The sequence below is a fragment of the Triticum urartu genome, chromosome 7 (assembly GCF_003073215.2).
Source record: "Triticum urartu cultivar G1812 chromosome 7, Tu2.1, whole genome shotgun sequence".
Lineage (NCBI taxonomy): Eukaryota > Viridiplantae > Streptophyta > Magnoliopsida > Poales > Poaceae > Triticum > Triticum urartu.
Window position 1 is genome coordinate 29,655,505 of NC_053028.1, and position 11,680 is coordinate 29,667,184.

The window sequence follows — 11,680 nt, forward strand, 5'->3', positions numbered from 1 at the left end:
ATGACCTGCGTGTCAACATAAATGTCATGTAATTACTTTACTTTATTGCTAAAGCGTTAGCCATAGTAGTAGAAGTAATAGATGATGAGATAACTTCAAGAAGACACGATGATGGAGATCATGATGATGGAGATCATGGTGTTGTGCCGGTGACAACGATGATCATGGAGCCCCGAAGATGGAGATCAATAGGAGCAAAATGATATTGGCCATATCATGTCACTATTTGATTGCATGTGATGTTTATCATGTTTTACATCTTATTTTCTTAGAACGACGGTAGCTTAAATAAGATGATCCCTCACTAAAAATTTCAAGAAAGTGTTCCCCCTAACTGTGCACCGTTGCGAAGGTTCGTCGTTTCGAAGCACCACGTGATGATCGGGTGTGATAGATTCTAACGTTCGAATACAATGGGTGTAAGCCATATTTACACAGCAAAAACACTTAGGTTGACTTGACGAGCCTAGCATGTATAGACATGGTCTCGGAACACGGAAGACCGAAAGGTCGAGCATGAGCCATATAGAAGATACGATCAACATGAAGATGTTCACCGATGTTGACTAGTCCGTCTCACGTGATGATCGGACACGGCCTAGTTGACTCGGATCATGTTTCACTTAGATGACTAGAGGGATGTCTATCTGAGTGGGAGTTCATTAAATGAACTCAATTATCATGAACATAGTCTAAATTGTCTTTGCAAATATGTTGTAGATAAATGGCTCACGTTGTAGCTCCCTATTTCAATACGTTCCTAGAGAAAGACCAAGTTAAAAGATATTGTAAGCACTGATGCGGACTAGGTCCGTAGTCTGAGGAGTGTCCTCACTGCTACACAGAAGGCTTACGTCTTTGATGCACCGCTCGATGTGCAAACCCCTACAACATCGTCTGTGGATGTTGTGAACACCTGACAGACACATCCTGATGACTACTTGATAGTTTAGTGCACCGTACTTTACGGCTTAGAATCGGGATTTCAATGACGTTTTGAACGCCACAGAACATATGAGATGTTCCAAGAGCTGAAATTGGGATTTCAGGCTCATGCCCGTGTTGAGAGGTGTGAGACCTCTGACAAGTTCTTTTGCCAACAAGATGGAGGAGAATAGCTCAGCTAGTGAGCATGTGCTCAGAATGTCTGGGTGCTACAATCACTTAAATCAAGTGGGAGTTAAACTTCCAGATAAGATAGTGATTGATAGAGTTCTCTAGCCACTCTCACTAAGCTACTAGATCTTCGTGATGAACTATGACATGCAAGGGATGGAGTTGATCCCGGAGCTGTTCGCGGTGCTTAAGACCGCAAAAAGGTAGAAATCAAGAAGGAGCATCAAGTGTTGATGGTTTAATAAGACCACTGGTTTCAAGAAGGGCAAGGGCTAGAAGGGAAACTTCATGGATGGCAAATCAGTTGCCGCTCCAGTGAAGGAACCCAAGGTTGAACCCAAACCCGAGACTAAGTGCTTCTATTGTAAGGGGAACGGTCACTGGTAGCGGAATTACCCCAAAAGCATGGTAGATAAGAAAGCTGGCAACTTCAACGAAGTATATACATGTTATTAATGTGTACCTCGCTAGTACTCCTGGTAGCACCTGGGTATTGGATACCGGTTCAGTTACTATTATTGGTAACTTGAAGCAAAAGCTACGGACTAAACGGAGACTGGCTAAGGGGGAGGTGACGATGTGTGTTGGAAGTGTTTCCAAAGTTCATGAGATCACCATCGCACGCTTCATCTGCCTTCGGGATTAGTATTGAACCTAGATAAATGTTATCAGGTGTCTACGTTAAGCATGAATATGATTAGATCATGTTCATTGCAATACGGTAAAGATTTATATATGGGAAGTCATGTTTTGGTCACCGGAAAAGTTTCGGGTCTATCGGTAACGTACCGGGACCACCGGGAGGGTCCCGGGGGTCCACCAGGTGGGGCTACCTGCCCCAGAGGGCTGCGTGGGCCAAGTGTGAGAGGGGACCAGCCCCAGGTGGGCTGGTGCGCCCCCCACTAGGGCCCAAGGCAAAGAGAGAAGGGAAAAGGGGGAAACCCTAGGCTCAGATGGGCCTAAGGCCCACCTAGTGGTGCGCCCCCCTCTCTCTCCCCCCTTGGCCGCCCCCCTAGATGGGATCTAGGGATGGCCGCCACCCCTAGGGGTGGAAACCTAGGTGGGGGCGCAGCCCCTCCCCACCCCCTATATATACTTGAGTTATGGGGCTGCCCAACACGTGTGATTTGCTCTCCTTGTTGGCGCAGCCCTACCTCTCTCCCTCCTCGTCTCTCGTAGTGCTTGGCGAAGCCCTGCTGGAGTCCCGCGCTCCTCCACCACCACCACGCCGTCGTGCTGCTGCTGGATGGAGTCTTCCCAACCTCTCCTTCTCCCCTTGCTGGATCAAGGCGTAGGAGACGTCACCGGGCTGTACATGTGTTGAACACGGAGGTGCCGTCCGTTCGGCACTAGGATCAACGGTGATTTGGATCACGACGAGTACGACTCCATCAACCCCGTTCACTTGAACGCTTCTGCTTAGCGATCTACAAGGGTATGTAGATGCACTCTCCTTCCCCTCGTTGCTAGATTACTCCATAGATTGATCTTGGTGATGCGTAGAAAATTTTGAATTTCTGCTACGTTCCCCAACATGCTCTCCACTCGCTAGGATTTCAAACACTTAGGCGAGCACTAGACTGCAGCTAAGCCCCCGAGTGGGAGGTTTGCTCTTCACTCGGTAGGATTTTTTTAAACTTAGGCGAGTACTGGACTGCAGCTAAGCCCCCGAGTGGGAGGTTTGCTCTCCACTCGGTAGGATTTTTTCAAACTTAGGCGAGTACTGGACTGCAGCTAAACCCCCGAGTGGGAGGTTTGCTCTCCACTTGGTAGGATTTTTTCAAACTTAGGCGAGTACTGGACTGCAGCTAAGCCCCCGAGTGGGAGGTTTGCTCTCCACTCGGTAGGATTTTTTTCAAACTTAGGAGAGTACTGGACTGCAGCTAAGCCCCCGAGTGGGAGGTTTGCTCTCCACTCGGTAGGATTTTTTCAAACTTAGGCGAGTACTGGAGTGCAGCTAAGCCCCCGAGTGGGAGGTTTGCTCTCCACTCGGTAGGATTTTTTCAAACTTAGGCGAGTACTGGACTGCAGCTAAGCCCCCGAGTGGGAGGTTTGCTCTCCACTCGGTAGGATTTTTTCAAACTTAGGCGAGTACTGGACTCCAGCTAAGCCCCCGAGTGGGAGGTTTGCTCTCCACTCGGTAGGATTTTTTCAAACTTAGGCGAGTACTGGACTGCAGCTAAGCCCCCGAGTGGGAGGTTTGCTCTCCACTCGGTAGGATTTCTTGAACTTAGGCGAAAAAGATTCGCAGCTAAGTCACCCACTGGGGGATGCCGAGTGGTGATGAGGTGTCCAACCGAGTGGCGACGCGCGGGGCGGCCGAGTGGTGATGAGGCGGGGCGGCCGAGTGGTGATGAGGTGACCAACCGATGGCGAAGCACGGAGCGGCCGAATGGTTATGTGGTGACCAACCGAGCGGCGACGCGCGGAGCGGCCGAGTGGTGATGAGGTGACCAACCGAGTGGCGACGTGCGGAGCGGCCGAGTGGTGAAGAGGTGACCAACCGATGGCGACGCACAGGGCGACCGAATGGTTATGAGGTGACCAACCGATGGTGACGCGCAGGGCGGCCGAGTGGTGATGAGGTGACCAACCGAGTGGCGACGTGTGGTGCGGCCGAGTGGTGATGAGGTGACCAACCGATGGCGACGCACAGGGCGGCCGAATGGTTACGAGGTGACCAACCGATGGCGACGCGCAGGGCGGCCAAGTGGTGATGAGGTGACCAACCGAGTGGCGACGTGCGAAGCGGCCGAGTGGTGATGAGGTGACCAACCGATGGCGACGCACAGGGCGGCCGAATGGTTATGAGGTGACCAACCGAGTGGCGACGTGCGGAGCGGCCGAGTGGTGATGAGGTGACCAACCGAGTGGTGATGCGCGGAGCGGCCGAGTGGTGATAAGGTGACCAACTGATGGCGACGCACAGGGCGGCCGAATGGTTATGAGGTGACCAACCGATGGCGACGCGCAGGGCGGCCGAGTGGTTATGAGGTGACCAACCGATGGCGACGCGCAGGGCGGCCGAGTGGTGATGAGGTGACCAACCGAGTGGCGATGCGCAGAGCGGCCGAGTGGTGATAAGGTGACCAACTGATGGCGACGCACAGGGCGATCGAGTGGTGATGAGCTGACCAACCGATGGCGAGGCACAGGGCAGCCGAATGGTTATGAGGTGACCAACCGAGTGGCGACGTGCGAAGCGGCCGATTGGTAATGAGGTGACAAACCGATGGCGACGCACAGGGCAGCCGAATGGTTATGTGGTGACCAACCGAGTGGCGACGTGCGGAGCGGCCGAGTGGTGATGAGGTGACCAACCGAGTGGCGATGCGCGGAGTGGCCGAGTTGTGATAAGGTGACCAACCGATGGCGACGCACAGGGAGGCCGAATGGTTATGAGGTGACCAACCGATGGCGACGCGCGGGGCGGCCGAGTGGTTATGAGATGACCAACCGATGGTGACGCGCAGGGCGGCCGAGTGGTGATGAGGTGACCAATCGAGTGGCGATGCACGGAGCGGCCGAGTGGTGATGAGGTGACCAACGGATGGCGACGCACAGGGCGGCCGAGTGGTGATGAGGTGACCAACCGATGGCGACGCACAGGGCGGCCGAATGGTTATGAGGTGACCAACCGATGGCGACGCACAGGGTGATCGAATGGTTATGAGGTGACCAACCGATGGCGACGCGCGGGGCGGCCGAGTGGTTATGAGGTGACCAACCGATGGCGACGCGCGGGGCGGCCGAGTGGTTATGAGATGACCAACCGAGTGGCGACGTGCGGAGCGGCCGAGTGGTGATGAGGTGACCAACCGATGGCGACGCACAAGGCGGCCGAATGGTTATGAGGTGACCAACCGATGGCGACGCGCGGGGCAGCCGAGTGGTTATGAGGTGACCAACCGATGGCGATGCGCGGGGCGGCCGAGTGGTGATGAGGTGACCAACCGAGTGGTGACGCGCGGGGCGGCCGAGTGGTTATTTGGTGACCAACCGAGTGGTTGCTGGACTGAAACGTCTGTGTTCGACTGCCGAAGTGGTCTGTTATCCATCGGAGCAAATTCATCCGAATATGCGTTTCAGTGAGCTTAAGTCCCGTCCGAGTGAACCTGGGTTCGAACAGAAAAGGAACTGTTAAGCGAGTGTCGAGTAATTTGTGAGCTAATTTGTAAAATGATCGGAGAGGATAAGGTCCTTAATCCTCTGCTGAGTGGCTGGAGACTTGGTCTGCCGGGTTCATTGTTATCAAAGCGGAGTGCCGCCAGCCCTCGGAGAGAGGGGCCGTATATGGGGGTTTGTCGATGACGTTGCAGATGAGGCTGGAGACTACGACAAGCCGAACGGCGTCGATGGTCATGCGTGAAGGTTCGACGATGGCCTCGAAGACGACGACGAGTCAGATGGCACTCGTGGTTGCATGTTCCAACCTAGTAGCTAGCCTACACGTTAATTGTCTAGAGTGCAAAAAATCATCTCTGGGCTAGCCAGCCGAGTGAACCCGTTCGTTAGCCAGCTGAGCGAAAAGGTCCGAGTGAACCACAACTGGGTTGTGATCTGGTCGCAACGCCATCCACTGAGTGGAATAAATGATGAGTCGGTCAGGCGACTTTATTCGTCTTTACTACTAATAAACAATCAAACATAAACTTTTTTACACGCACCCTACAAACGTACACGAATCTATTATCACTGTAGGATTAGGCCCATTAAACTTAATCCAACCGCTAGCCTTGACCTAATCCGCTCTTTGTATGCACTTAACAATTTATGTTGACTGACCATACTCCACCAAGAAAAAAATATCAAACTTCACACCCACGTCGTCGACTCTCTACAATCACGCACGCAAAAATAGAAACTGCCATTGTTTGCCTTTGTGATTCATTCATTTCAACCCCTGGAATCACGCACATAGAAAAAATCAACTACAATCACGCGGAAACGCATTCAACACGCCAAAACAATCAAACATAAACTTCTTTACATGCACCCTACAAACATACGCGAACCTATTACCACCGTAGGATTAGGCTTATTAAACTTAATCCAACCGCTAGCCTTGATCTAATCCGTTCTCTGTGTGCACTTAGCAATTTATGTTGATTGACCATACTCCACCAAGAGAAAATTATCAAACTTCACACCCACGTCGTTGACTCCCTACAATCACGCACGCAAAAATAGAAACTGCCATCGTTTGCCTTTGTGATTCATTCATTTCAACCCCTGAAGTCACGCACATAGAAAAAATCAACTACAATCACGCGGAAACGCCATTGAACACGCCAAAACAACCTAAAGGAGGAGTCTTCTATCTCAACCGTCGCGGACATGGATTTGTCCAGCTGGGACTGGGGCGCCGTCGGAGATGTACCAGAGCGCACAGCAGCTGCTGCTCTCGGCACGCGACGGCATCGTCCGCATCAAGGAGACGACGGTGTTAGGGTTATCCCTAAACGTCCGAGTGGCGACAACGACTAATGTTCGACGACGATGGCAGGCGACGGTGGCGAGCTTCGGCAGGCCGGGCCGGGCAGCGTGTGCGGCATCGTGGGGAGGTAGGCCTGTTATGGGGGTGGTCGAGGCAGCTCACGGTGGAGGTCGCGCTCTGCAGCCATGGCATGGCCACGCCGGCAGCGGGGCCTGACCGTTTCTCGCGCGACACGGCGGACAGCGGGTGGGACTCTGGGATGACGGCGACCAGGAGGCCGGGACTCGGCGCATCACCCGCGCAGGCGCATGACTGAGGCGGTTGACACCTTGCGAGACCAGAGACCGGCCCTGGCGTACCAAACACCAGTTTCTGCCTCTCTTAAACCATGTGTAAGATTCAAGACCTCATTTATTTGTTTTGTTCTTGCCATGTTGCATGCACTCAGTTCGTAGGGGCTATGAGTTCTTGGCTTAGCTGTCGGATCAGCCGCAGTCGTATGTTCTTTGAATGTGTTGATTTGATGCTCGCGGACACTTGTGGCCTGCAAATTCTTTCAGTTCATGGGGAGATGGATGGGATTTTCTAATTTGACCCAACAATGTGTTCTGTTAGTTATTTGTGCAATTGGATCAACTTGGTAACCTAAGAATGATGTTCTGGTTATCCCTGCAAAGTATTTTTCTTGTTTCCGTACTCCATTTGTGCTGAAAAGTATGTGCCTATTTTACAAGGAATGCTCTACCATTTTCTAGGTGGAGCTGGAAGAAGGGGAGCTAGATGACACAGATTCAGGGGAGCAAGAAGAGGATGATCAGAATTCTGAAGAGTGTTTTGGCTACTGCAATTTTGTAACTAACTGAATTGGCCTGGTGTCAAAAAAGTTGGCTTTCAGAATTTACAAAGGTGAATTGAGTGGTCAAAGAACACCTGAAATATTGGATTTAGCTTGGAGAATTTACAAAGGTGCCAATGGTATTCACGTAAGCGCACATCACAGAATGGGCAAATTAATCATAATTAGTTTCAGCTCGGTCCTATGACGAGTACACATGCACATACATAGACACTCATAGGCATGCACCCTGTGAAGCGGCTACGATAAATCATGAAGCCATGTGCCAAATTATAGAGTGCTGCTCTGAAACACCATGTAGCTATACAAGCACACGCAAGGCTGTGGTGGTGCTTTCTATTAAATCTTGTATGACACACCAAACCATGTAATTTGCTACTTGAGATGTCTAAAATTCTTTGGTTTAGGGACATGCACCGAATGAACTACAAACTGCACTAATATACAAACAGATACATACATACCTGATGCGTGCTCAAGGACATACCAAGACCCCAGGCAGATACATCAAATCTGAACATACATGAGGAGAAAGAAGAGAAGTGCATTACCCCATCTGAAGATACATGAGTAAGAAGCAAGATAACAGTCGGTCATTACATAACCAGAATTAGATATTAATTTTATATTGCCAGATTTATGAAATACCATAAGAGCACTAAATCACAAAGTCCTTGAGAAATTAATTCTCTAGCTATCAAAGCAACAGGTCTATGAAATCAAAGCATTACCCTTGCCAAGATCATCATCAGCGCCACCATGGACGTCAACAGCAGGGCCAACAACTGAATGTGGTAAACAAATATGCCTATCACATCAAGGAAATGTTCCATAGACATCTCCATGGATTTCTTAGAACAATAAAAATACTGGGCAATGCAACTCAAAATCAAAACATATATACTCTTCGATTCAGACTTGTTACTCCCATACCCTTTCGGCACCTCCTTCTTCTCCCTCGGGAAATCTGAACCATTAAGGGCCTTCTCATCAACACAGCCACCAACTAAGCTGATGATTTCTCATATAAAAAATACTAAATGGGACACTCATTCATGGTAACCACCATGACGAGCTTAATAGTATTACAAAAAGAATTGCCAGATTTTATATTCAAATGTCATATCTGAATGTAGTATGCTTAAACATTTGCATATGCTACCTGATTAGTTAGTGTAGGCATGACAGGCTTGCACTTGTTGTTCCATTTTAGCTCTTGAGAACCACATGACGCTGAATTCCTCTTAAATAATAACTTCTCCAACTTCCTTTCTTTCATGAAGATAATGTATCATCTTTTGAAAAGATATTGTATCATGTCAACTAGTGCTGCAATCTAGAGCAGAATAATACTTAGTTAAATCAGCTTTTCTAACAAAGCCCTATAACAGAATAAATTAGACATGGTCTTGGGAACATTCATGGTGATTTCTCAATGAGGCGATGCACCTGGCGACGAACCGAATTTACAGGGGTGGAGCAGGCGGCGGGGTTGGAGAGAGAGACTTGCCTGGGCCCAGACGACCGCGCAAGAGAGGATGGAGAGGCTCATGGCGGCGACGGCGAGGGCATCCGGAGGAGCGAGAAGCCCGTCGCCGGCGAGCATGCCGAGCTTGAGCGCCTCCTCGAGCACTTCGGCCACCGGATTCGGAGAAGGAGCGGGGTAGAGAAGGCGCATGCGAGTGCCACGCCTCCACCTCTGCCTCCACCGACGCCTAGCGCTGGAGCGAGCATGCCGACCTCGAGGGCCTCCCCGGCCACTTCGGTGACCGATTCGACATGAAGGGGAGGAAGAGCAGCGACTGCGAAGGGGAGCCTCCACCTGACCAGGGAGTACCGGCGGTGGTGACGAAGGGGAGCGTTGGCCGGACCAGTGAGCGCCGGCGTTCATGAGAAAGGGCGCCAGGCTGTGGGGTGAGGGATGTGGCCACCATGGGAGAATGGGGAACGGGGACAGAAATGTAGAGGGACTGAGGGGGCGGTGGGGAGGATAACTAACTTTTTTATCATCAGTTTTTAGTACTCCTACTAACTAATGGTCACATATTGCTGGAGTATTAGGCAGTGACCGGAGAGAGATTGTGAGTTTATTTCAAAAAAAAAGATTGTGAGTGAGTGCGACTTCCTCCAAATCAATTTTTTATCTTCTAAAAAGATCCATTCTAGGTGTCGGCTGCCCCTTCCTCCCCTCGTGTGATGCTCCTGCGAGCGCCGGCGGGGGCAGGGGAAACCCTAGCCGCCGGACCCCAATCCCCATCTCTCCCCCTTCTCTCTCGCTGCCGCCGGCTAGCGCTTTCGGGCAAAGCCCGGTTGGCGCCGCGGCGGCGGGGCCCCTTCTTCTCCTCTGCTCGAAGGGGCCGGTGCAGGACGACGGCTGTTGTTGGCAGCGTGGGGCTGCCGCAGGGCCCTGCGACGTGGCGGTGGGCACGTGGTGCGGCGGTCGGAGGCGGCGCATCGGCGTGCTCCGCAGGCGCCGGGCCATGCGGGGGCCGGTGCGGGGGACGGAACGGTTGCCGGGGGCTGTTCCTCTAGGTGTCCTTGGGTTGTAAGCGTGGGCCAGACCCAGTGGCGGGCACCGGATCCGGCGTCCAGCGGCCTGAGGTGTTGCTATGGTTCCTTCCCGCGGGCGTGGAGGTAGGGCAAAGCGTGCTCGGTGGTGATCTTGGCGTTGGACCGCGGGGAAGGAGCTTGCTTGAGGAGTCGATGACGGGCCAGGGCGCCGAAGTGGATACTCGGTGGCCGGTGTGTCTCTCTTCCGTTGTGGCAGTGTCTGCCTCTCTGGGTGCATTCGCTGGCGGTGGGTCGACGTCACAGGCTGATCATCGGGGCAGGAGTTTGACTCGGTCCTCCAACCCGGGACATGTTGCTCCTCGTGGAGCTCCGGGTCTACTCCGACCATCCCAATGTGGGCATCTACGATTTGTATGGCAATTTTAGTTGTAACAAACGTCAGGGTGGTGTTACTTTGTGCCACACGTGTGGCATTTATCATTTGGTTATGAAGATCTTCTTTTGACAGTTTTTGACATCACCAGCTTTTGACCCTTTTTACAACCAACTTTTGACACCACTATATATTGTTGCACCACTGTATAGCTTCTGCACATTCATTCATATTTCATGATATCCTACATATCGTGGCAAATTTTATCCCACAAAAACGAGTTAAGAGGATGATTATATGAACGATCCACTTAGCAATGGTGTTTATTTAAATAATTGTCTCATAACTAAGATGTACATAAAAGTTTACTCTTGTGGCTATATGTGCGTTGCACGTGCACACTTACTAGTTTTAGCAAACCTGCAAGTTAGCAAGTACAGGTACCTCCACGAATATTTGGCGTTGGACTAATAAAGTGTCCACGCATAAATGCTATTTTGGAGGGCGTAAAGACCACGGATGGATGGCCGTGCATGCATGCACAAATTACCCTGTGCATTAGTCATCAATCGATGGCAGAAAACTGGCGCATTAACTCCTCTACATGCCCAGCGGACCATTAAATGATTGGCTAACGGTCCGAGGACTTGAGGTCGTGGGCGAGAAGTTTTTGCATGGGCTAGCTTAACTATCGCAATAAGTAATCACATAATTAACTGCTATAATTGACTTGCGTACCTGGGAACGGGGTCATCGGCGGTGCCAGAGAGAAGTTCGGAATGTGTACCTCGCAGGCGTAGAGCAGCATGTCAACCGGCCCAGCGGCGCTGGCAGTGACGGCGAATCTGACCGTGGCATTTCAGGTCGCGTTGTACCCGCCGGAGCGGTCGGCGGTGACGCGCTGCGGCAGGCGCAGGTCACCGGACAGCGAGACGACGGCGTAGCCGCCGGAGCGGTCGACGGTGACGTGCTGTGGCGAGCGCGGGTCACTTCTTGCCATCACCGTTGGAGCCGAGGAAGATCTTGAGGAGGGCGACGGTGGCGTGCTGCAGCGCGGCGCCGACGGGGAGTCACTGGGGCTGAGCGTCTGCGAGGACATCCATTGTCGTGGCTCTCCCCTCTGCAGAAATTAGTCTACTGCCGGCGATTGAAGAAAGAACCATATGAATCATGGCTCGATAGACACCATGCCCAAAGGTGGACGCCAACTGTCGTGGTAACGATTCCGACAATAAAAGAGGGGTAGGATAAAGGAGCATGATCTATCGAGATGCATATGGGTGACACGGTGGTTTTAGCGAGTTCGGGCCTCTCACGGTGAAGATAACAACCCTACGTCTCGTGCTCCGGAGAGGCTTTGTTTTATCTTAGTATGTATCCAGAGATT

General features: G+C 51.7%; 1 long non-coding RNA gene across 1 annotated transcript; it reads right to left on the bottom strand.

Annotated features, from left to right (window-relative positions):
- Positions 1–6,976: 6,976 nt before the first annotated feature.
- LOC125521644 lies at positions 6,977–8,660 on the bottom strand. The gene is made up of 3 exons (XR_007289346.1): positions 8,572–8,660; positions 8,141–8,376; positions 6,977–7,922 (listed from the first exon to the last, which is right to left on the bottom strand). It is a non-coding gene; the product is annotated as an uncharacterized LOC125521644 (long non-coding RNA).
- Positions 8,661–11,680: the final 3,020 nt, after the last annotated feature.